Source organism: Vipera berus (assembly GCF_964194415.1).
Source record: "Vipera berus genome assembly, chromosome: 2".
NCBI lineage: Eukaryota > Metazoa > Chordata > Lepidosauria > Squamata > Viperidae > Vipera > Vipera berus.
In genome coordinates, this window is record NC_138203.1 from 152154970 (window position 1) to 152182407 (window position 27438).

The 27438-nt window shown below is 43.7% G+C and overlaps 1 protein-coding gene across 1 annotated transcript in view; it reads left to right on the forward strand.

Annotated features, from left to right (window-relative positions):
• The first annotated feature begins 8610 nt into the window (after positions 1–8610).
• The window catches only part of TIMELESS (timeless circadian regulator), a 63755-nt gene continuing 44927 nt past the window's right edge, over positions 8611–27438 (forward strand). Inside the window, exon 1 of the mRNA XM_081321425.1 lies at positions 8611–8655. The gene's annotated coding sequence lies outside the window, so the exon portion shown is untranslated. The remainder of the gene's footprint in view (positions 8656–27438) is intronic.

Below are 27438 nucleotides of genomic sequence, written 5' to 3' on the forward strand. Positions count from 1 at the left end.
CAAACCCCCCCCCCAATCCCTTCATCAGGCCAGGCCAGCTTGTTCAAAAAAGTATGTTTTTAGCTCGCGGCGAAAGAAGCGAAGGTCGGGCGCCGTCCGGAGCTCAACCGGTAGCTGATTCCATAGCTCCGGGGCGCCCACAGAGAAGGCCCTCCCCCTGGGGGCCACCAGTCGACATTCTCTGACCGGTGGCACCCTGAGGAGGCCCTCTCTGTGGGAACGCACAGGGCGGAGGGAAGTCGATGCCGGCAGCAGGTGTTCCCTCAGGTACTCCGGGCCCCTGCCATGTAGGGCTTTGAATACCATTACTAGTACCTTGAATCTCACCCGGAAGGCAACCGGTAACCAATGCAGCTCGCGGAGCAGAGGTGTAACGTGGGAGTATCGGGAGACTCCCAACACAACTCTCGCGGCTGCATTCTGTACCAGTTGGAGCTTCCGGGTGGTCCTCAAGGGCAGCCCCATGTAGAGAGCGTTGCAGTAGTCTAGTCGAGAGGTCACGAGCGCATGAGTGACCGTGCATAGATCATCCCGGCTTAGATAGGGCCGCAACTGGCGCACCAGGCGAACCTGGGCGAAAGCCCCCCTAGTCACAGCTCCTATGTGGTCTTCCAGGGTGAGCCGTGAATCTAGGAGGACTCCCAAGTTGCGAGCCCTATCTACGGGGGGTAATAATTTGCCCCCCATAGCGAGAGGTGGAATGTCCGAATAAACCCGGGATGAAGGTATGCAAAGCCACTCGGTCTTGTCGGGGTTGAGTTGAAGTCTGTTCCTCCCCATCCAGACCCGAACCGCCTCCAGGCAACGGGACATCACGGTGAGGGCATCACTGGGGTGGTTTGGGGTCGAAAGGAAAAGCTGGGTATCATCAGCATACTGATGATACCCAACTCCAAAACCACGAATGATCTCACCCAGCGGTTTCATATAGATGTTGAACAGGAGAGGCGAGAGGACCGACCCCTGAGGAACTCCACAAATGAGAGACCTCGCGGTCGACCTCTGCCCTCCTGCCAACACCGACTGCGAGCGTCCCTGGAGATAGGAGGAGAACCACTGTAAAACCGTGCCACCCACTCCCAATCCCCTGAGACGCCGCAGCAAGATACCATGGTCGATGGTATCGAAAGCCGCTGAGAGGTCTAATAGGACCAGAACAGAGGAATGCCCCGTCCCGAGCCCTCCAGAGATCATTCACCAGCGCGACCAATGCCGTCTCCGTGCTGTACCCGGGCCTGAAACCCGATTGGTATGGGTCTAGATAATCCGCTTCATCCAGGACCAGAGGGAGCTGATGTGCCACCACACTCTCAACAACCTTCGCAAGAAAGCGAAGGTTGGAGACAGGACGAAAGTTGTTCAATACAGCTGGGTCCAAGGCAGGCTTCTTGAGGAGAGGCCTCACCACCGCCTCTTTCAAGATGGCGGGGAAGCTGCCCTCACTCAAAGAAGCCGATATAACTGCCTGGAACCAGCTGCGTGTCCTCTCCTGGGCTGCATAAACCAGCCAGGAAGGGCACGGGTCCAGTAAACATGTGGTGGTGCTCAGCCTCCCCATGATCCTGTCCACTTCCTCCGGAGTGACAGAATCAAACTCCTCCCAGGTGATATCGACAAGACCGCCCGTGTCCTGCTCGACAGACTCTGCCCAGTCAGAGTCCAGACCGGTCCGAATCCGAGCGATTTTGTCCGACAGATGCTGGTTAAACTCCTCGGCACGACCCTGCAAGGGTTCCTCCCTCACCTCCTGATTCAGGAGGGAGCGAGTCACCCTAAACAGGGCGGCCGGGCGATTATCTGCGGACGCGATAAGGGTGGCGAAGTGGTTAGACCTCGCCTCCCTTATCGCAGCGAGATAAGACCTAGTATAGGTTCTTAGTCGCAATCGGTCGGATTCGGATCGGCTGGATCTCCAACCGCTCTCTAGGCCCCGTCTCCGACGCTTCATCTCCCGGAGCTCCGCGGAGAACCATGGAGCTCGACGGGATCTGCACCGGGTCAGGGGCCGCAGGGGTACAACTCGGTCAAGAGCCTCAGTGGCTGCCCTTTCCCAGGCTTCCACTAAGGCGTCTGCCGAGCTGTGAGCAAGGGAGGCAGGTGGGGACCCCAGCGCCGCCTGGAACCTCTGGGGATCCATTAAGCGTCTGGGGCGGTACCATTTGATAGGTTCCACACACCCACGGCGGGGGGTGGCAAAACGGAAGACCAGCCGCAGGAGATGATGATCGGTCCATGACAGGGGCATAACAATTGGAGAGCCCCCACCAAGATCATCTAACCACCGTCCAGATAAGAAAACTAGGTCAAGGGTGTGGCCTCCCTCATGAGTCAGTCCCGAAATTACTTGCGTCAGGTCCATGGCCGTCATGGAAGCCATGAACTCCCGAGCCAACTCAGATGATCCTCCCAGAGATGGTAGATTGAAGTCCCCCAAAACTATAAGTTTCGGGAACTCAATCACCAACCCAGAGAGGACATCGAGAAGCTCAGGCAGGGCTGCTGCTGCGTGACTAGGCGAAAGGTACACCAGCAGCAAGCCCAACTGCGCACCAGGGCCGCATCTCAAAAAGAGAGACTCACACCCGACTATCTGGGGAACGGTGGCCTCCCGCGGGCACAAGGTCTCCCTCATAACCACAGCCACTCCCCCACCCCTACCCTGAGCCTGAGGCCGGTGTAGCACCCAGAAACCTGGTGGGCAAAGATCAACCAGAGGAATACCGCCCTCTGGGCCCAACCAAGTTTCCGTGATGCAAGCCAGGTCCGCCTGCTCACCCTCGACCAAGTCACGGACGAGAAGAGCTTTGTTAGCGACAGACCTGGCATTCAAGTACACCAGCCGGAGCTCAGGAGGCTGCACATCCTCACTCCCGGGACCTCGGGGCGGAGCCAGAGGGTCGGAGTGCCTCACCGCTTGTAAGCAGCGGAGAGACCTTCCCTGAGATCGATACGGCCCTCTGTTCCTCCACCTGCTGCCATTCTCTAACGTCGTGGGAATGGGTAATCCCACGACCAGCCCTGGAGCCCCAGAAGCAACCGACCCCCGCTCCTCCCCCCCGCGATCCGCCTCGGCACTGGCCTGAACAGAGGTTGTTGGACTGCCCCCCTCGTCCAAACAACCAAAAGAAGTACCCTCCCTCCTCCCTAACCCCCGAAAAAATTTCGACAAAATACTAACCAGGGGCCTCTTGTTAGGTTTACGTCGGAGGCCCCTACCCGTGCCCAGCCATCTCTCAGGGTCCCAATAAGTCGGCCCTTCCTCGAGATTGTACGCGGCTAGAAAGGCGGGTCGCCCCCAGGAAGGGGGAGCACCCCTGAGGGCGAGCAAGTCCGTGGAGGAATACCTAAGATAAGGCATAAGAGCAGTCCAGATGCAGGCAGTCCATAGTCAGTAAGGAGGGTCTAAGCAGAGGGCAAATAGGTGTCCCGACCCTCCACCCAGCCACTGCCACTCGGCTGGGTGTTAGATAGGTCTTGAACTGCAAGACCTATCTAACATTGACACTCCCATTCATGTGAGGGCAGAGAAATGAATATGCACCTCTAAGGGTTCAAATAATGGCTGAATGTTGGTTCCAGATTACTGCTGGCTTCTAGTACTTTGCAAACCCTAATGAAATTACAGGTAGTCCTCAACTTATGACCACAATTGAGCCCAAAATTTCTGTTGCTAAGCAAGACATTTGTTAAGTGAGTTTTGCCCCATATTATGAGCTTTTGTGCCACAGTTGTTAAGTAAAACACTGCAGTTGTTAAATTAGTGACACGGTTGTTAATCTGGCTTCCCCATTGACTTTGCTTGTCAGGTCACAAAAGGTAATGATCTCTGAAACATGATCCCAGGACACTGCAACCGTCACGAATACATGCCAGTTGCCAAGCGTTCTGAATGTTGATCACATGACCGTGGGGATGCTACAATGGTCGTGTGAAAAATAGTCATAAGTCACTTTTTCAGTGATGTTCTAACTTCAGTCACTAAACGAACTGTTGTAAGTTGAGGACTACCTGTAGTCCCACAGTCAGATCTCTATTGTTTGGCTGGCTGGATGGCAACTTGGTGTAATGGTTAAAGCACTAGGCTAGAAACCAGGACACTTATGAGTTCCAATCCCACCTAAGGCACAAACCAAGTGGTGATTTTGGACCAAAAGAAGAGAGATGGAAACATGTCACTCATAGAAAAAAACCCTGTCCAACCCAACCCACTCTGATGCAGCCCCACTGGTGCTGAGCAATCGATTTCCTAGACTGTCCCTGGAAGAAATCATGCAGACACCTAGAAAAGAAGCATCATCAAATGTCCCTAAAATAGTAGCAACATCAAGTGCTTCTGTGCTAGATAGAAAAATACCCCAAAACTCCCTAAGAAAAAAAAGGGAAGTGTTGGTGATAGGAGATTAAATTCTCAAGGGAACAGAATCAGCCATCGGTAGACCAGAAAATCAATCCAGAGAGGTATGTTGTCTCCCTGGAGCAAAAATCAAAGATGTGGCTGAGAACCTAACAAAAATAATAAAACCCACAGATTACTACCCATTTCTACTATTACACATAGGGATGAATGACACGAAAATGGACCTGAAAAGAATATTGAGTGATTATGAACAGCTAGGCAAGAAGGTCAAGGAGTTAGGTGCACAAGTAGTTTTTTCATCTGTACTGCCGACGAAAGGACAACATCCAAGTAAGAGAACAAAGGATTCTAGAAGTGAACCACTGGCTAAAGGGTTGGTGTCGTCAAAAGAACTTTGGATTCCTTGACCATGCACTGCACTACCTCCATGATGGATTTTTGGCAAGGAATGGACTGCACCTCACAAAAACTGGGGAGAATGTTTTCAGAAAATGCCTGGCTCAACTTATCAGGAGAGCTTTAAACTAAAACTGAGGGGGGAGGGTGACCAATCTTTAGGATCTCCAGGACCTAATTACAAGCAAAAACCAAAACAAATCAAATGAGGTAAGGAGGGATGGGAAGGAAGACAAACTCAAACAACAATTAGACATAGGAAGCATACTCAGACTCAGACATAAAAGATCTCAAATGCCTATATACAAATGCACAAAGTTTGGGGAACAACAGGGTGAACTAGAATTATTAATACGTGAAGGTAGATATGACATAATTGGAATTACTGAAACTTGGTGGGATGAAACCCACGAGTGGAACGTACTAATAGGAGGATACAAACTGTTAAAAAAACTCAGACCCCATAAAAGAGGACGTGGAGTTGCACTATATGTAAAAGACCACTATACTGCTACAGAAATGCACAAGATCAAAAACAAAAACCTCCTAGAATGCATATGGGTCAATATAAAAGAAAAAAAGAATGACATTGCCTTAGGTGTATACTACAGGCCACCCAACCAAGAAGAAAAAATAAGATGTACTTTTTGTTCATCAATTAACAAATATATGTAGGAAACAGACTACAATAGTAATTACCCTGACATCAACTGGAAGACTAATTCTGCACCAAGTGAGAAATTCAAAAGATTCTTGACCAATCTAGTGGACAGCTTTGTTGTCCAAAAGGTAGAAGAGGGAACTAGAGGGACAGCCATACTGGACCTAATCCTCACGAATTGAGAAGAAGTGATAGAGGGAATTGAAGCTCCAAGAACCTTGGGCGAGAGTGACCATGTCATACTGGAATTCAATATAATGCAAACATAAGCAATAGAACATAATGATACCAGAGTCTTAGATTTTAAAAAAGCTGATTTCAACAAACTCCGAGAGAACTTGGGAAAGATTCCTTGAATGAAAATCCTGAAGGGGAAAACAACTCAAGAAGCTTGGGAAACTCTGAAAAATATGATCATAAAAGCCCAATCCAGCACAATACCACTGAAAAAGAAAAACAAGAAATCCAAGAAGAAACCAGCATGGCTGCACAAAGATCTCTCTGATAAACTCAAAGACAAAAAGGACAAGTACAAAAAATGGAAAAAGGGACATATAACTAAGGTGAATATCAGCAGATAGCCAGAATCTGCAAAGAAGAAGCCAGGAAAGCAAAGGCTCAGAATGAACAAAGACTTTCAACAAATGTCAAAAATAATAAAAAATTGTTTCTTTCAACATATAAATAACAAGAAAAAAAAATCAAGGAAACGGTTGGTCCACAAGAGAGAAGATGGCAAGGAAGTAACAGGCAGCAGAGAGAAAGCAGAGTTGCTTAACTCATTCTTTGCATCTGTCTTCACGCAAAAAGAAATAGCCCAATCTACCAAAAACATAACTGAAAAAGACAGACTAGAAATAAAAGTTAAAATAAAAATAAGAATATAAAACCTGACGGATTACATGCCAGAGTTCTAAAGGAGCTAGCAGATGTCATCTCAGAACCACTGTACCATATCTTTCAAAAATCCTGGAGCACTGGGAAACGACCAGAGGATTGGAAAAGAGCTGATGTGGTTCACATCTTCAAAAAAGGAGGGGGGAAAAAACAGACCCAGGAAACTACAGACCAATCAGCCTAACATCAATACCTGGGAAAATACTGGAAAAGGTAATCAAAAAACAGATCTGCGAACATCTAGAAAAAACAAAGTTATAATTTCAGGACACTGTCAGCCCAATCTATCTGACTGGTTTGTTGTTGCAGAATAAGATACTATATAGTATAAGATGCCTTGAGTTTCTGGAAGGAAGATGGGGCATAAATTTAATAAATGAAAGGAATAACAAAAGAAATGTCAGAATGCCATGATTTTATTAGAAGATCGGTCAATATTACACCAACTCCTATAAAGAAAAAAAAACAAAACACAAATCACCTGTTGATCTTATCAACCGGTATGTAGAGCTTCTGAACTGAATACACAGCAAACTCACTCAGCGCAAAGGGACCACATAACGCGGAGCCATGTGCAACCGGAATATTTGCTTAGGCCCGGGATATTTGCAGGACCGTCTGCTACCGGGGACGACTTCCCATCGCCCAGTGAGCTCACACAGGGAGGGCCTCCTCAGGATGCCATCGGCTAACGTCTGCTGGCGACCCCCAAGGGGAGGGCCTTCTCTGTGGGAGCGCCTGCCCTGTGGAATCAGCTTCCCCTTGAGCTCTGGATGGCCCCGGATCTCGGGTCCTTTCGTCGCGACCTCAAAACATTTCTTTTCCATCAGGCTGACGATAGTTTTTTTAAAAAATGTTTTTAATATTTTATCACTGGGGCTTGTTAGTTTAATCTTTTTTTTAACATTTGCATTATTGTGTTTTTTGTTGTTAGCCACCCTGAGTCCTTCGGGAGATAGGGCGGCATATAAGTCCCATTAATTAATTAATTAATTAATTAAAAAACCGGAAGCGTATTTTCTTTTTTAAAAAAACTTCCTTTTCCTTGCAAGTATTGTAACAGAATTTCCCCCCCTCAAAAATAGAACATAGAACATAGGAATATGAACATAGGAATTTACAGGCCTCCTTTCCAGCCAGCACCAGCTTCCCTGCCCTCCTTATTCACCCTTTGTTGTTGCACCGCTTTTTCTGACTCCGAAAGATCATTTCTATTCAGCCACAAAAAAGCCAATGACCTGCCGTCTCCCAGCAGTCCTCTCTGATCTGGGGGCCTCGCTGCGGTACCGCCCGCTAAACGTGATTAAAGGGAACTGTACTTCTGCCTTAGGAAACCAGAAGGCTTCTCGGTTAGTAAACTCAGCGCAAGGGTTTTCCCAGCGCTTCTGATTCTTACATCTTCCTGCCATAATCAAATACTGTTCTATTCAGTCTAGCCCTGGTCCAAGCAAGTCTCTCTGCTGCTTTGCACTATGACGTGGATTTGATGGGTGTTAAGTGTCTCGGGTCAACCGGCTTAAAAACCCGGTGACTGACTTGATAGTTTGCTAGTGTAGAAAATAAGCAGGTATTGTAATACAGTATGCAAAATAAGCAAGCATTGTAGTGCAAGAACGACCAGCGCATGGGGACTTCGTTGCTTGGAATACTGTATGTATATGAACTTCCCGGTCTCAGTTTGCTCCACCCACTGAGCTGGTGAGGGTAGCTTTCGCTTAAAAGGGCGATGCCATAGCCACAGTGGAAAAGTGGGGTCAAAAAATTCCATTAGCAATATGGCAGTCATTTTGCCGTATTCTTAAGGGCGTCAGGGATTGCAGCTAAAAACTGCCGCGTCGTGGGCCAATTAAACCCCAAAAAGAATGAATCGGATGGGCAAACAAACATAACGGAATTAATTCAAATCCCTGGGTTCTTGGAATGCCTTGTAGCTTGAGCCTAATAAACACTCCGTACCGCAATTCGGCTTTGTGATTTCAGCGCTTCGAATGAATGCAGTTATTCTGCTTTATAAACAAAGGTTTAATGTGCTGCGTGACCATTGCGAATCGTGATTTATTCAGCAAGGTTTGGGGTGCAGCACAGTCAGTCGGGGGCATCCGCAAGCCTATTAACGATCTTCCCGGGCAAGGAAGGCGATTGTTTCGATGGACTTGTCTCAGCAATGAGCAACTTCTAAGTCTGCTGCTTTGTCGGCATTGACCCTTTAAAGAGCTAAAGCTCATTGAGCGCCATTTCAAGTTTTGGTGGCGGGAATCGCAGTAGAAGACGGGAGGACGTCGGGATCGGGTTGCTTCTTCCGCTGCAGCGAAAGCAGGAGCTAAAAGCACAAATGGAGAGCTTGGTAAATTGGGTATATCTGTGCACGGGCGTGAGGGCAGGGATTATTGGAGAGAAAGTCCTAAAGGGGCTTCTCCCTCCTGAACGATATACGTCCCATTCAGCAGCCATTTATTAGGGAACGAATGTTAATTCTTTGGCGCTTAAATTCTGTTTTAATAGGTTTGGAATCATTGCCTAAAAAGACTAAGTTACGGTATATTGATAAGCCTAAAATAGGTTTAAGGTTTGGTTAGTTAATTTGATGACAAGAGCTATGGCACCCGCATTATATTTACTGGGGAGAACGGGCTATGGAGATTCTCAGTTTATCCAGGTCATACTTTGTCTCAAAGGTGCTTTCTTCAAAAAGCAACTGGACTTTTTTTTTCCTTCAAAAGGCAGCCGGGGAGGAGAGAGTTCACTGCGTCCAGGTTTACAGAGTATTTGGAAGTACTGTAAATCTTCTTGGCTGTGTTGCAAATCATACAGGACTGCCTGTTAGCCAAGCATCTGTTACATCTGCTGGCACCCAGTTCTAGTTAAAGGTCTGAGAAACTGGATAGAGTAAACCGTGGGGTAGCTCTAGGTAAGCTAGAGTGTGCAAATTCAGCCACAGAATTCTCTGAGGTCGAATCAGATGGATTTGGGCCATTAAGGGAAAGCTGAAGATATCTGTAGAAAAAGTATCTAGTGGGTTCCTACTTCTGACTTAGATCAATTAAGAGTTGGATCTGTATTGCTGAAAAATATTAAATGTTGTTCCAGTAGGATGATAGTGGACCCTCTGGCTGAGTTTACAGAATGTGCTGTACTTAAATGGGTTTATAGTTCAAGGTGTTGTGTGAACCCAGCAAGCACAGGTAGTCCTTGAGTTACAACAGTTCATTTAGTGACCGTTCAAAGGTACAGTGGCACTGAAAAAAGTGACTTGTGACCGATTTTCACACTTAGGTCTGTTGTAGCGTCCCCTTGGTCACATGATCAAAATTTGGATGCTTTGCAACTGGTTCATATTTATGATGGTTGCAGTGTCCTAGAGTCCTGTGATCCCTTTTTTCAACCTTCTGACAAGCAAAGCCAATGGGGTAGCCAGATTCACTTAACAACCATGTTACTAAAAACTGCAGTGATTCACTTAACAACTGTAGCAAGAAAGGTTGTAAAATGGGGCAAAACTCACTTCAATGTTTCACTTAGCAACATACATTTTGGGCTCAATTGTGGTCGTAACTCAAGGACTACCCTGTATAGTTAGGCTTGACAATTCCGGGTAATTGAGTCAACCATGGTTCATTGTATTACCCTACACGAACATAGAGTGATTGTATTCATCTCTGTCACTTGCAGCAATAAATCACATCCAGGTAGGTTGCTTAAACTCAAAAGTGAAGGGATTCAAGTAGCCCCATGAGGGGCAAAATTGCACCCTTTATACAATGCATATGTCCTACTGCTGAAAGTATAGGACAGGGGTAGGCAACCTCGGCTCTTTTATGACTCATGGACTCATGGACTCATGGACTTCAACTCCCAGAATTCCTGAGTCAGCTGACTCAGGAATTCTGGGAGTTGAAGTCCATGAGTCATAAAACAGCCGAGGTTGCCTACCCCTGGTATAGGATGAGACCTTTCCAATGCTGCTGGTGCTCCTTCATGTGACAAAGCAGTTCAAATGTCAGAGTAATGGAAAGGTGGAATTCCACCCTTATCCGAGTTACACATTACCCTGGAAGAGGGAACCTTCTGCTTCTTTGCTTTAGCTCCTGTGGCTTTTCATTGGCTGCCACTCTGCTTGTTAAGTTCGAGGGACACAGCGATGACTGTTTTAAGATCCAAAGCCCCACTTTCTGTGTTTTGATTCTACAGTTTCTCAGTGGGGTATTTTCTCTTGCAGAGTCCAGGAAGATATATGTTTAATAGTAATAAACATAACAGCAATAATAGCAATAGTAGATAGATTCAGTATAGGAAATTAGGTTTCCCATTCAATTGGGTACTATATTCAAGGTGATTCTGAGGTAAAGGATAGCATGTTTCTGCTATTGAATGAACTGTTGCTTGTAGTGCTACCCGTTTCTCTCGTTTAATCCACCCTGAAAATGTTGGCTAGAGTCTATAACTGGAATTGCATGTTAAGTATGCTATCTAGGAAAAAGTTACCAAGAAATGCCAAAACATATTTTGTTTTTAACAAATGTGCAGTTGGTAACAATAGTTAATAGCTTATCAGCTAAATGTATTTCAGTGGTACATTATTGAAGGAAATAAGATTCCAGTATGTTTTCAAATAATGTTACCTATTGCAGTTTCACATTGGCAATCTAGATATATATTTCAATTTGCATTTTATTCTTTAGAGTCAGACCTGATTATTTATAACACTGGAAATATTTATGAAGTTATATCCTACTCCCGGGCATTCATAAGCCTTTGTATTCCATGAGACCAACAGCACAAATAGTTTCAATTGAAATTGTCATTTTCAATATAGAGGAAAGTGTTGAAAGTTTGGAAGAAAGTGTAATAATAACTCTATGTACCCATCTCCCCATAATTAGGGTTTCATAATTTAGATTCCCCTTCATGGATTACTGCCTTGTCGTGGCGAAGGGGCTTGCGTAATTCAATGAAGCTATGAGCTATGCCGTGCAGGGCCACCCAAGACGGACAGGTCATAGCAGAGAGTTCTGACAAAACGTGATCCACTGGAGAAGGAAATGGCAAACCACTCCAGTATCTTTGCCATGAAAACCCTATGGACAGTACCAAAAGGCAAAACGATATGACGCTGGAAGATGAGCCCCTCAGGTCGGAAGGTGTCCAATATGCTACTGGGGAAGAGCAGAGGGCTAGTACTAGTAGCGCCAGAAAGAATGAAGCGACTGGGCCAAAGCCGAAAGGACGCTCAGCTGTGGATATGTCTGGTGGTGAAAGGAAAGTCCGATGCTGTAAAGATTTTTTCTCCATAGGAACCTGGAATGTAAGATCCATGAATCAAGGAAAACTGGACGTGGTCAAACAAGAGATGACAAGACTGAACATTGACATCTTAGGTATCAGCGAACTAAAATGGACAGGAATGGGTGAATTTAATTCAGATGACCATCAGGTATACTACTGTGGGCAAGAATCCTTCAGAAGAAATGGAGTAGCCTTCATAGTCAATAAAAGAGTAGGAAAAGCAATACTGGGATACAATCCTCAAAATGACAGAATGATCTCAGTTCGAATCCAAGGCAAACCATTCAATATCACAGTAGTCCAGGTCTATGCCCCAACCACCAGTGCTGAAGAGGATGAAATTGACCAGTTCTATGAAGCACTACAGCACCTTATAGAACTAACACCAAAAAATGATGTTCTTATCATCATGGGGGATTGGAATGCTAAAGTAGGAAGCCAAAAGATAACTGGAATAACAGGCAAGTTTGGCCTTGGAGTGCAAAATGAAGCAGGGCACAGGCTGATAGAATTCTGTCAAGAGAATACAATGGTCATAGCAAACACTCTTTTCCAACAACCCAAGAGACGGCTCTACACATGGACATCACCAGATGGTCAACACAGAAATCAGATTGACTATATGCTCTGCAGCCAAAGATGGAGAAGCTCTATACAGTCAGTAAAAACAAGACCAGGAGCTGACTGTGGCTCAGACCATGAGCTTCTCCTTGCAAAGTTTAGGCTTAAACTGAAGAAAGTAGGGAAAAGCACTAGGCCACTCAGGTATGAATTAAATCATATCCCTGTTGAATATACAGTAGAGGTGACAAATAGATTTAAGGAATTAGATCTGATAGACAGAGTGCCTGAAGAACTATGGACAGAGGTTCGCGACATTGTACAACAGGTAGCAACCAAAACCATCCCAAAGAAAAAGAAATGCAAGAAAGCAAAATGGCTGTCTGAGGAAGCTTTGCAAATAGCTGAGGAAAGGAGGGAAGCGAAAGGCAAGGGAGAAAAAGAAAGATACACCCAATTGAATGCAGAATTCCAGAGAATAGCTAGAAGAGATAAGAATGCCTTCTTAAATGAACAGTGCAAAGAAATAGAAGAAAATAATAGAATAGGGAGGACCAGAGATCTTTTCAAGAAAATTGGAGAAATGAAGGGAACGTTTAATGCAAAAATGGGCATGATAAAGGACCAAAATGGCAGGGATCTAACAGAGGCAGAAGAGATTAAGAAGAGGTGGCAAAATTACACAGAAGAACTATACAAGAATGAGCTTAACGTCCCTGATAATCACAATGAGGTGGTCACTGACCTCGAGCCAGACATCCTAGAATGTGAAGTGAAGTGGGCCTTAGAAAAGCTGAGCAACAACAAAGCTAGTGGAAGTGACAGTATTCCAGCTGAGCTATTCAAAATCTTAAAAGACAATGCAGTAAAAGTGCTACACTCAATTTGCCAGCAAATTTGGAAAACTCAACAATGGCCACAGGATTGGAAAAGATCAGTTTACATTCCAATTCCAAAGAAAGGCAGTGCCAAAGAATGTTCAAACTATCGCACCATTGCACTCATTTCTCATGCTAGTAAAGTCATGCTTAAAATCCTACAAGCTAGACTTCAGCAGTATGTGGATCGAGAACTACCAGAAGTGCAGGCAGGATTTCGAAGAGGCAGAGGAACTAGAGATCAAATTGCCAACATACGCTGGATCATGGAGAAAGCTAGGGAGTTCCAGAAAAACATCTACTTCTGCTTCATTGACTATGCTAAAGCCTTTGATTGTGTGGATCATAACAAACTGTGGCAAGTTCTTAAAGAGATGGGAGTACCAGACCATCTTATTTGTCTCTTGAGAAACCTATATGCGGGTCAAGAAGCAACAGTGAGAACTGGACACGGAACCACTGATTGGTTCAAAATTGGGAAAGGAGTCCGGCAAGGCTGTATACTGTCGCCCTGCCTATTTAACTTATATGCAGAGCACATCATGAGAAAGGCAGGGCTAGATGAATCAAAAGTTGGAATTAAGATTGCCGGAAGAAATATCAATAACCTAAGATACGCAGATGATACCACTCTAATGGCAGAAAGTGAAGAAGAACTAAAGAGCCTCTTGTTGCAGGTGAAGAAGGAAAGTGCAAAACTTGGGTTGAAACTTAACATTAAGAAAACCAAGATCATGGCATCTGGCCCTCTCAATTCCTGGCAAATAGATGGGGAAGAAATGGAGGTAGTGACAGATTTTATTTTCCTGGGCTCCAAGATCACTGCAGATGGGGACTGTAGCCAAGAAATTAAAAGACGCTTGCTCCTGGGGAGGAAAGCCATGGCAAATCTAGACAGCACACTAAAAAGCAGAGACATCACCCTGTCAACAAAAGTGCGTATAGTCAAGGCTATGGTCTTCCCAGTTGCAACGTATGGCAGTGAAAGTTGGACCATAAGAAAGGCTGAGCGCCAAAGAATTGAGGCCTTTGAACTGTGGTGCTGGAGAAGACTCCTGCGAGTCCCTTGGACCGCAAGGCGATCAAACCGGTCAGTCCTAGAGGAGATCAATCCTGACTGCTCTTTAGAAGGCCAGATCCTGAAGCTAAAACTCAAGTACTTTGGCCACCTAATGAGAAGGAAGGACTCACTGGAGAAGAGCCTAATGCTGGGAAAGATCGAGGGCAATAGAAGAAGGGGACGACAGAGAATGAGGTGGCTGGATGGAGTCACTGAAGCAGTAGGCGTGAGCTTAAATGGACTCCAGAAGATGGTAGAGGACAGGAAGGCCTGGAGGAATGTTGTCCATAGGGTCGCGATGGGTCGGACACGACTTCGCAGCTAACAACAACAATTTAGATTGGTTCATTTTGGTTTGCTTCGTTGTCTGTACTGATCCATAGACCAGACTATAAAACCCAGTGGCGTGTTGTATGAACCCAGCCTCTAAGTACAGGACACGGAAGAATATTATAGAGGCCCTGACTTGTTCACTATCCTTCCAGGACACGAGATAATCATCTTTTAAGTTACAAGAAGCCAGCTAGAAATCTGTTCCTAACATTCAAACAGTACCGGTAATAGCGGTTCATCAATGGCACCATTATCAAGGAGCACACAAGCACTCCTTCCTTCACTTTATGTTTTCAGACAAAGGCTGCATAGCCATTTGCCACAGCAGTAAGAACCTGGGTGGAACTTGAGCCTGATGACTGAATGGATCTAAACGTTGCATTTTCTTGTCAACAAGATGACAATAGTTTGCTGCTCTCTCCTCCGGTGTTTTTCTAGCTTCCAAGAGCCTTGGTGTTTCTTGATGGTCTCTATCCCATGAACTTGCCATCCCTGCAACTTTGGTTAGCGTTTTGAGATTAGCCCGATCCACGAGGTGCTCCCCCCTGCTGCAACACAGCCATCTGTCTGAGACGATGCTTTAATTTGGATTCTTGCATTGAGAAGGCGGCAGCAGTCTACAACACTGACATTTAGTTAGGGCGGGGCGGATGTTTTTCTTAAAGCGAGACTGTGCTCCAGTTCCTCAACGCTGCATGTGCTCTCATGGTATTAAGCCTCAATGCGTTGTTTTCAGGGCTCGACACCTGCAGGGGCCGTGTGAGCCGGCTTGTATCCACCCTTTCCCTCCTTTTCGTGACAGGAGGTGCGCGTGATCGCAGGCCAGCGTCCGCCTTTGCCTCTGCTCTGGCCCGGCTGCGTTGCCGGCTGTTCTCAGCTGCTCAAGTGGGTCTGCCAGCTGTTTTGGGTCAGATCCGCGCCTTCTACCTGAGCTCGCCTCGGCGGCAGTGGTGGGGGGAGGGGAAACCCTCAATTTGTGCGCGCGGCAGGAAGCGGATTGGGTACTTCCATCGCATGATTCTTTTGTGAACAGTTTTGGGGACTCTAGAACCCCGCCTGGGCCATGTGAGCAGGGTGAGCCACACGTGGCTTAGAAAAACTGGCTTTTTGTGAGAGGGTGCGGGTTGAGTAAATTGAGTGATTGCTGAATAATCTGTGTGGAAATGGTTACGAGGAGGATAGCTGATTTTTACCCGGCTCTACGAAGTGCCGAGTTTAGGGTGGGCCCCATAGAAACACATTGCAGTGAGGTTGTTAAAACTTGGCTGAACCAATAGAGTGAGTTGTAATCCTTTACTATTTGGAAACCTTCAATTCTTATTTCCAAGTACTTTTAAGAAGTGTTGGGTGCCTCCCACCCATCAATCATTCCTATCCCTGCAACTTCAGATGCCTGTCCCTGTCACCCACAGGATTAGCTTTGATGTTAGTCATTGTGTTACATGGGAGCCAATTACCATTTCTTCCATCTTCTCAGCTTCTGGTGTAGAACTATAGTATTGAAGTGAGAGAGGGGAATTTTATTGTAGTAATGTTTATAAATAAATTAGTGTTTATAAACAATTATAGTTTTTCCCCCCTGACCAGTGCCATTCAGATATCTGGATTACAACTCCTACAATTCCTAATCTGAACTGCTATTGGTTTGTCAATTTGTTTATAAGATTTATGTGGCCAGCAATCTCGTAAGAAAAACAACAGTATGGGCAAGTCACAACAATAATAAAAGCAAACACAAGAAAATCAGGGGCTTAATCCATCATCTGCAATCCATTAAACTATTGCGGGGTTCCTCAAAGTGGTCAGTATTGACTCTCAACTGTCAAATGGCTGGAGGTCAAAGAGGGATCAATAAATGGGGGCCAATAGGTGGTCAATAAAAGATGGAAGGTTGTTTGGAGTCAATTTATCTTTTGGGGTCGCTGCACGGCTGCATTCTAGTCCTTGGTCCTAAGGGTGAAGTGGATATCAATAGTTTAAGTAAAGGCATGTTAAATCTTTTTCATATTTTAAATACAGTATTACCACTGTTTGCTACTGTTATATAGTGCTATTAGGTCAAGTAGTAATTATATTACTAACATAAAATATTTAATAAAATACTTTCAACTTAATTATTTTCAAGGAATATAGCAAGGCAGGGAAAAAGCAACCAAGTGGCAGTCTGAGGGTGAAACTGGTGAATTGTAGGATTAATGCTTGACATTTGCTGATTAAGTACAAAAAAAACCATGAAGAACTTTGAGATATGTCAAATTGTCAAACTCAATTTCATTGAGGACCGCATCAGCATTGCGGTTGCCCTCAAGTGGCCGGGTGGGTGGGCGTGGCCTACTGGGTGGGCGTGGCTAGAGTGCGTATGGCCTACTGGGTGGGCGTGGCCAGCTCTACATCGTTCGCATCAAGGGTGCCTATGGGGGCCTGGGCAGGAGTGGGACAGATCTGAGGGTCTCTGGCAGGAGGGTCTCTGGGCCAGGGCCAAGGCAGTGGGGGCCGTTCCCTCACTGTTTCCAGGATGGCTTCGCGGGCCACATGAAACCACTTTGCGGGCTGGATCCAGCCCCCGGGCCTTGTGTTTGACATGTCTGTTGTAGGCTCTTGGGGGTGGAAGTGTCATTTGTTGCTCAGAGGTTTGTGCTGCAGTTGCCTGATCCACAATATCCATTTCCTGAAGTTGAAAGAAAAGTAACTTCTCTAAGAATGGAACCCAAGGCAGAGGGGGTATCTGATTTCTAAAACTTCAGGACAGTCATTTGAGCAAACATACATTTGATGGAAGGGGAAAGACCAATAATTTAGCCAAAAACCTATTGTGTAGTTAGAGGTGATGGGGTGTGAATGTAATAAAAGAAGCTGAAACTGAATTTTAGCAAGATAGAACTGTTATTTGTTCATTGCAGTGTCTAATAGCGCTGTTGTTCTCTCTGTAGGGAATAATGGTATCCCCAAAAAGAGATCCATAATTTTGGAATCCCTCAGGGCTTATAGTTGGGTGGCTAGAATAGTCTTTTTCAGGTTTTGAATAGGGTTACAGGGCTTAACAAGGATGTGCCCTAGAGTGGAAACACCTCACAATATTGGAACTCATGTCCTCATCACCACAAGGTTGGATTACTGCAGTGCGCTGTACATAGGACTGCCCATGGAGACTACTTGGAAGCTTCAGTAGTCCAGAATATGATGTCCTATTTATTAGCTGGCACTTGAAACCATGAACAGATTAAAACTGTGCTCTGAGCTCTGCACTGGCTTCCATATAGCTTCCAAGTGCAATTCAAGCTGCTAGTTGTCAACTTTGAATGAGCATGGCTGTGGCCATTTTCCTTTCTCATGTTTAGTTGACACACTCAGCACGGAGGGAGGGGGGTTGCAGGTGTTTCGCTAGTCAAAATAAACTTTCTCATTCTCTGGGGCTTTCTCTGGTGAGAACCAAGGTCAGGGGTAGGCCACCTCGGCTCTTTTATGACTCATGGACTTCAACTCCCAGAATTCCTGAGTCAGCTATGCTGACAGGAATTCTGGGAGTTGGTCCATGAGTCATAAAAGAGCCGAGGTTGCCTACCCCGACCAAGATTATACTCTCCTCCCGGGACTGCTGGCTGGGCGTGCCATGAAAAGCCTGCCAACAAGCTGTATGGAGAAACGTAGTTATTTGCATAGAATCGGGGCTGGGTTTTCTAACTTTGTATTGGGGAATTGTTATGTATCTCTTTAGTCTTGGTTTCACTTTTGAAGTGCCGATACATTGTAAGAATAAACATCTTCTTTGAGGAATTTGCAAACCTCAGAGTTCTGTTTTAATTGTCTTTGTTGGAACCATGACATTAGTCATGAATCTCTATATAACTTGGTATCAAAGTATCTTCAGGACCACCTTCTCCAACTAGAATTGACCTGCTGAATTTGTGAGTCTGAGACAAACTGCTGACATGGTATAGGGAATTTATGTATTGTATAAATTTTATTAGTTTTTATAGGGTTAGGAATGAGGTGGGATTTGGGTTGAGGTTGGGGTTGGGGTTAGGGTTAGGGTTTTTCCAAATACATTCTCAATATTTAGCAAACAGCATAATGTCTGGGTTCATGTGTTTAACAAGAAATAATAGATAATGGTTAATTATCATAAACAATATGTTATTTAATTGCTCTATATCTATGAACCAAGATGTTCCACAGGGAGCTATTTTATGGCAGCACTTTTACTTTGAAACAGCTTCTCACATGAATGAAAGTTGCCATAGTTTGTCCTTGTTGTAAATATTGAAAACAGGGCTGCTCTAAAAGCCATGGAGTGATTCATGACACTTAGGCTGACTATACTATAGTATTCATATATTATAAATATGTACTTTCAAATTTTTACTGTGGTTGTTTTTACTGTGAACTGCTGAGAACCTTCTATTGCAGGGAGTAATAAGTTTAGGTCATCCTCCATTCCCCTATCATAAAAGGCAGAAAAGTTTATGTTCAGAAGTATTCAGTCACAGAAATAAAATATTAACATGGGGGGGGGAGTCAAACTCAAGATATGTAATGAAATGAACACAGGTAAAATACAGTCATGTAGACAAAGATATGATCTCAACAATGATGATGGAAGTTGACACTACTGCATACCAGCTCCTAATTATTTTGTTTCAACTCGTATATGAACAGGTTTTTACAGGACGGTACTTTTTATTCTGGTAAATTATGGCATATTTTTATTTTTTTTATTTTATTTATTTATTTTAATCCCATTTATATCCCGCCCTTCTCCGAAGACTCAGGGCGGCTTACAAGCTTAGCAGTAGCCTTCATTCTATGTATATGCCTGCCTATTAGGGCTTTCAGGGGGCCCCCAAGCGGCATTATTACAAAGTCAGCTTAATTGCCCCCAACAATCTGGGTCCTCATTTTACCTACCTCGGAAGGATGGAAGGCTGAGTCAACCTTGAGCCTGGTGGGATGCGAACCTGCACTAATTGCAGGCAGCTGGTGTTACTTAAGGAGGCATTAGCCCACTGCTCCACCAAGGCTCCACCACATTGAATTGTTTAGCGGACATATTTATAGTTTTGTGTCTTTTTTTAATAGACTGCAAGGAAATACGACAATATTAAGAAAGAGTTGGTGAGATATAACTCCCTCCCAGGTTGTTTTTTTTGTCATTGACCTTCTGGTGGCAATTTTAGAACAAAGGCTCCAACACGAAAGAGCTAAAGTAAAACTCATCGAGAGATTTGATTCTTTCCATACTCCCGGTATCTTCAATAGGGTTAAATATGTATCAGTCATAAATAAAAATACATCTAAATCACCATTATGTTATTACAGTACTGTATCCTGTATTGCAACCTCCCCAAATGTCTCTGCATATGCTTTTCACACCCTGAAAAATATGCATGTATCACATATTCACATGTAATTCAAGCTTTCTTAGGAAGTATAATCTAGCCCAGAAAAGCTAGATCCACAGACCTCCTTTTTTTCATTAAAAATAGAGATTAATGCAGCTATCTTTTTAGAATGTTAGCAGACAACTCTACAGCATGCTCTGCTTGCTTGATTCCTTACACAGCATGAATACAGAAAAAATTGCATGTTTGAAAGCCATAGCACAGTTTGTGCTGGCCAATCAGCTTTGTAATGTTTATCAGATTTTCAATCATTAAAAGAGGTTAGGTCAGACTAATTGATTCATGGTTTCCAAGTACACTTTTTACCCTGAAATGACAATCTGTGAGAGAAACCAAAATGTTGGTAGTTTAAATGTCCATGGGATTAGGAGACTATTAGTAGATAAATTTGAATCAATTTATTTTAAGATCTGATTGTTTTTTAAAAAATTCAGTATCACAAGAATGTTGTAGAATATATTATAAAAAGGGTTAAGTTTATTTTATTTATTTATTTATTTATTATTGGGACTTATATGCCGCCCTATCTCCCGAAGGACTCAGGGCGGCTAACAACAATAACATACAATAAATACAGAATTTAAAATAAAAATTAAAATTAAAGGCCCCTGTAGAATAAATAAAAATTAAAATTAAAATAAGTTAAAAATTACAGTTAAAAATTAAAAACATAATTAAAATCCCTGTCAGTCCAGGTCAGCCAGGTAGAAAAGGAGTGTTTTGAGGCCGCGGCGAAAGGACTGGAGATCTTGGGCCATCCAAAGCTCAGGGGGGAGCTGGTTCCATAGGGCTGGCGCTCCCACTGAGAAGGCCCTCCCCCTGGGGGTCACCAGCCGACATTGTCTAGCCGATGGTACCCTGAGGAGGCCTTCTCTGTGTGAGCGCACTGGGCAATGGGAAGTCGTTCCCGGCAGTAGATGGTCCTGCAAGTATCCCGGGCCTAAGCCATGTAGGGCTTTAAAGGTAAGTATCAGCACCTTAAAGTGATGCTTATGTACATGTAATTATAAGTCAACTAACTGTCATTAGGTTTTTAGACAATCATCAACATTTGAAAAGACTGCTGAATCAGAACTGACAGGAGCATTTGCTAGAATTTCTAGCTATTCTGATAAGTAGAATTACCTCACATCTAAATGTTTGATATATAATAACCTGCATTTAAAAATGGAATTGAGTTTCTACTCTGCATTTGGAAGGAAGAAGGACCAATCTTTTTTGCACTAGAAAAAATATTTTTTCATTCTGACCGTATCCATGTCAGAATAAATGTTTTAGTATCCAATCTTATACACCCTGGAAGTGTTTGGCAGTGATTGACAACATGCAAAGTCATTAGGTTAACTATTTGACTTAGGGAGTTCACGCAGGGATGTCAAACTGCCAGCCTGCTGGCCGGATGCATCATCCAGAAGGCACGCCCACCCCATTGCCAGCAATGGCAAAACCGTCCTGATACGTTGCGCAACGTCACGTGACGTTGCGAGTTTGACATGTCTTGAGAGGATTCTGCATGAGGAGGATTAGCTATATTATTAGAGTGTCTTCATATGATTCAATTTACTTTCTGGGTATCATTGCAATTCACAGGGTTCTGTGCTGCAACCATGATATTTGATATCTATAACATTTTAAAATTAAAAGCATCTAAAATGTGTTATTAATTTAATTATTAATTCACATGATTAGTACATATAAAGGGACGCGGTGGCTCAGTGGGTTAGGACGCTGAGCTTGTCGATCAGAAGGTCGGCAGTTTGGCGGGTCGAATCCCGAGTGCCGCGTAACAGAGTGAGCGCCTGTTACTCGTCCCAGCTTCTGCCCACCTAGCAGTTCGAAAGCACGTAAAAATGCAAGTAGAAAAATAGGGACCGCTACGGTGGGAAGGTAACAGCGTTCCGTGCGCCTTTGGCGTCTAGTCATGCCGGCCACATGACCACGGAGACGTCCTCGGACAAGCGCTGGCTCTTCGGCTTTGAAACGGAGATGAGCACCGGCCCCTAGAGTCGGAAACGACTAGCACGCATGTGCGGGGGAACCTTTACCTTTACCTTTACCTAGTACATATAAAATAGATTTCTTGCTTTTGTGTGTAGGAGTGTGTGCATTTGTATATCTTATAAGTAGAGAAACATTTTGAATTTAATCCCTTATTTTAGAATTTGATTTGCAGAAAGAAAAAATTGTTGTGCTAATGGAAAATATTCATGAAAGGTCCTAAGATCCGTACAGGGGACTTCAGAAGCAATGGATAAAATTTTACTTTGGACTTCATCCCAAAGCAACGAAGTAGTTGCTACAATTTATTTATATCATTTGATTAAGTTAGTCACTTATATAATTACCTAAATTAATGTATTTAAATACATTAAATTAAATTATGAACTGTAATTAAACAAATTATATAAATTATATAAAAGATAAATTCAGGTTTAGTGGATATCCTCCCCCCTGCCCCAAATAGTTCATTAAATCAAAGTTTTGCTGTAGAAAGTAAAGAACTGCATAAGTGAGCAGTGTCCAGGCTTTATGAGTTTCTTGCACCTGGTCAAATTTGGACCTAAAAGAAAACATTCTTTAGGCACTTTGTAAATTCTTTTAGCACTTTGTAAACTCCTCTTCAAAGATACGATGCCAGTCTGGAAATGTTGTGGGAAGGGGTTTTTTCTTGACCCATTTTTAACAAAATTTCTCTGGCATTGTTAGTGCAGAGCATTGTGGTGTGCGATTGAGAATGAGGTTTGTTGTGTAACTCAGTCCTACATCTTCCTATAGGCTCTCGCCTACCTCATTCATTTCCAGAGGACCTCTTTTCTTAGAAGCTTGAATGGAACTGGGTTTCAACCTCCTGCACATCACATGAATTGTTGTCCTTCCTGAACACTTGGGGGCTCACAGGAGAGTCATGGATCAATGCAGCTGCATTGTTGTGATTGAGGCCAATTACTGCCGAAAAGCATTTTCATCATGGTTTTCGCTTTCCTCACCTGCCAGCAAAGGAAAAATAAGGGTTCATATGTTTTTAAGCATTTACTGTGTAAATACAATGCCTTTTAAAAACATCTCAGCTTTTCTTAATTGTTCTCCTGTTAGTTATCTCTTTCTTCTAAGTTGCAGGTATTGCTTTGAATTGATGTTTACTTGTTTGCTTTTAACCTTTTGTATAATGTTTGAATCACATAGAAATACATTTTCTTGGTGATCTTAAAAGCAAATTATAAAGCAAGGTGATCATTTTTTTTCCATAGAGAGGAAAAACTAACCAAGAAACCTTCATTATCAGCCAGTGTTTTGGATGGTTCACAGCCCAGACTCTTAGTCAATATGTTCTGTCAATCTTTCCTATCTTAGTTCCCTCCAAATATGAAAAGAATAGAATAGAATCTGGAAGGGACCTTGGAGGCCTTCTAGTCCAGCCCCCTGCTCAAGCAGGAGAACCCATACTATCTCAGACAAGTGACTGTCAGGAAGTTTCTCCTTAATTGCCAAGATTTTTTTGGATCTTGAGTTTGTCTTCTGGGGTGTTGGCTACTCCTGCCAGTTTGGTGTCATCTGCAAACTTGATGAGTTCCCCTTCAATTCCCCCATCTAAGTCATTGATGAAGATATTGAAGAGTACTGGGCCTAAGACGGAGCCTTGTGATACCCTACTGTTTACTTCTCTCCATGTGGATGTAGTGCCGTTGAGGACTACTCGTTGAGTACAGTTTGCCAGCCAGCTACAGATCCATCTGGTAGTGATGTTATCTATTCCACCTTTTTCTAGCTTACCACGGAGTAGGTTGTGGTCTACTTTATCAAATGCCTTACTGAAATCTAAGTATACTACAGCCACAGCATTTCGCTGGTCTACTAGTTTAGTTACTTTATTTTAAATCTTGAAAGCCTGTCAAATATTAAAACCAGGGTGATTGTACCAATAGATTGCATTTTTGTGAAGAAAAATACAGTGCTGCTGAGTTTTACGAACCTCTTGGTGATTATGGCTATGATACACAGGTTTTAGAAGATGATGTCAAAGGGGTAATTAGTGCCACTTCTGTATTGTACTATATCCTGCCTGCAACTCTTTAAAGCAGCTGCATGATTCTGGTCAAAAACATCACTGCTCCTGCCTTCATTTGAGCCTATATTCCAAATGATTTACAAAGGAGTATGCAAGCCTAATGTAGATACTCCTTGAGTTACAACAGGTATGTATTTAGGGCAGTTGTTAAGTGAATCTGGCTTCCCCCATTGACTTTGTTTGTCAGAAGCCAGCTGTAAAAGTTGCAAATGGGCGTTGCAGCTGCCTTAAATACATGCCTGAATTTTGACCATGTGTCCATAGGGAGGCTTTGATGCACGTACCATTTTAATTGCAAGTACCAGTTGTAAGTAACTTTTTCTGGGATGTAACTGAACGGTCGCTAAACAAATGGCAGTATCCTGATTTTCCCCCCACAATGGTTGAGGTTTTTTTTTTAAAATTGAGAAATGGCCCAAAATCATTTGGTGCAGACATGTCAAACTCGTGATGTCACGTGAGGTCGTGAAATGTATCGGAACGGTTTTGCCATTGCCGGCAATGGGGTGGGCACGGCTTCCGCACGATGCATGCGGCCCACCAGCCGGCAGTTTGACACCCCTGATTTAAGAGGGTCTTGAATCTTAGTTTCCCAATTCAACCTCTTAACCTCTTAATAATATCTCATCTTCCAAATGTTCATGTATTTCTAACAAGACACTCTGCTGTATATCTGTGCATTTACCGTACTCCCAACATTTGTGCATAGTGACCTTGGTCATCATTACCTCCAAGATTGTTGGAAAGTAGGTTAGATCCCCTTAGCCGGCTGGGTAAGTGGACCAGTTATATAAACCAGGTTATGCTGTCGTCTTGAGAGCAGTGTGAACAAAGCAGGAGCTAAGACGTAGGAAATAGTGAATTGCCTTGTCAAAGGTGGGTGGAGAAAACAAGTAATCCCCTTCCCCCATCTCCACACAGCCTTTTTTAAGGGGTCGGGGTTTTGCTAGATGCAGTCAAACCTCTTGTCCTCAGTAGTCTCTCTGTTTGGCTGCCCGTCTCTCATAGGCCCTGGAAGCTTGAAAGGATTGCCGCCATACCTTATCTGAGGAGTTTGTGTGCATGAAAGTCACAGGAGGGAGATTTGGCTGGTAAATAAGTTGTGCAGTGGTTTTTCTGGAGTTGATGGGGGAAAGTCTATTGCTTATGGTCTTCAGCCCTCAATAATGATTGGCTGTCTTGCAACCTTCTTTAGGCTGTGGGTTGCCCTAAATTTCAGGCTTGTTTGGGGATCCTGGCTGAGCTGCTTGACATAGAATGTAAATACGTATATATATGTGCTTAGTTATCCTACTATCTGTGCAAGTCCAGGTAATTTGTAATCAGCATGGAAGCCTAGTTTGCTGATTTCCTTTTATTTTGCTCATTAGAGAATCTATGAGCAGAGAATGGAGGAGCCATTGTTTGTTGCAGCCGGAGTGGCAGGTTCGCAGGGGTTAGGGTCCTGCAGGTGATGTCTGCTTTAGTATCTGTTTGTTTGTTAGATTTATATCCTGTTTTTCCTCCAGGAGAAGGAGGTGACATACATAGCATGGTATTTCCTCCTCCATTTCCCCACCACCACCATAATAGCAGTTTTGAGAGAAGAACTGCATTGAAAGAATGATGGTCCTAAATCTCCAGTGGCTGAGACTGTTAACTTTGATTTGTAATTGCTACAATAAAGACCCGAGGTTGAAAGTAGACTTGAAACGGGATTTCCTTAGTCCTTGACATGTTTTCATTTAACTGGTGGTGGCTTGATAATCAGCCTTTATCTTTGGAAGTGGAGAGATTTTGCTTATTTGTTTCAGGAAAAAGTCAGTATTATGCACCCTTTTCTCTCCACAGACTAGGAGGGACAATTTCTTTTTTTGGGGAAAAAAAGTAAATGTATTGACTGCGTTTGAAAGTCATTCTTACCTATAGTTTTCTGTGTTCACATGATGATACACTGAATCATAGACCAACTGTATGTATTTATGGTCATGTAAGGTTAAAATGCAAATCTTTCATTTCTGGTTTGATGTGTTACACAAACCCAGTAGCTGCCTTCTGAGATTTGTCACTTGCAAGGGGATTTGAATAAGGATGTTGTATCTGGCACATAATTAATTTTTAGGACAATAAGTGGACAGAAGATATAAGCTTCATGTATACGTAGTTTTAATTCAATAAGGAGTGCAAAGAAGGAGTTTCATCATGTTTATCCAATAGCCAGTTGCACATTTAATGAATTAGTGTTTAGGTTTTTATCTAATTTGCTCTGCATTAATATGACAATAAAAGTGCAGAGCTATGCATGCTTTGGGTTGGATTCCAAAGTATAATTCTGAGCATTTAGGGGCACAAAGATAACACACTGAAGCTTTTGAAGGTAGCTGCATTTGTTCCTAGGTCATGTTGTAGGTGCAGGGGGAATAGGGAACTGCTTTCAAAAATTAGAGACAGGCATTGCCTTCCTGTTCCTATACACTTCAAAGGGCATTATTGAAATCAAACCCAAGACATTGAAGAATTCTACAAAACAGCATGGAGCTACGTTATTGCTTGATGTTATTATGTCTCTTGAATGGAAAAGTTTGCTGTTAATAACATGCTTTGGGGAAAAGAAAATCAGGTTGGATAAATCCAATGAGTTCTGATTTTTCCCCATCTGTAGGTTCAGTTGATTTAGTTTCTAGATCAGGGCTTTTCAACCTTTTCACCCATTGTACCACTTTTAGGATATGGCAACATCCAAGTACCACCAGTAGCCTAGCAAGGTGTCAAAAACGTGATGACCAAGAAAAAGGAAAAAAGTGATGAAGTACAGGTAGTTCTCGACTTACAATAGTTTGCTTAGTGACTGTTCGAAGTTACAATGGCATTGAAAAAAGTGCCCCCCCAAGCCACAGCCGAGCAAGACGCCTGCCTGCCTGCCTGGCGGCGTTCTTCCTCCTGTCTGAGGTTTTCATTGTTGTGAGCAATGTTGGCAGTGGGAGTGGGGTGGTGGGGTGTTTGGTTTTTATTTCCCCCCTCCCCCCGTCTGCTGGGTGGTTGCAGCAGGTTTTGGTCACTGATCCTGGCACTTCCGCTGAGCCCTGACAGCCCTGCAGCTCCAGCCATCTCTCACTCAGGCTTGTGCAGTGCTGCCACCGGTTCAGCTCATTCCCCTCCCCCACTACCACTTTTCTAGGATGGTCGCATACCACCTGTCAGGTGCCAATGTACCACAGGTGGTACCCGTACCACTGGTTGAAAAGCCCTGCTCTATGGAACACAGTTCAATCTAGGATTCAACTGATTGAAAACCCCTGTTCTAGATCTTTGACTTAAAATGGTAGTTATTTCCAGAAAATTCACATGTTTTCAGCTGTATTGTACAATTCTACCTGTACAGTAGTTAGCATTTTAAAGGTTAATTTTAGTGGGACTTGATTTTGAAGTCAGTGGCTAGAGTCAGAATAAGCAAACGTGCTTGGATAAATTCAGGTAAGAATGTCAGTGTAGACCTCCAGACTAGGATACATCTCACATTGCTGTTTGCCTCTATAATTTGGAAACTGGATTATACGTAGAGACATAA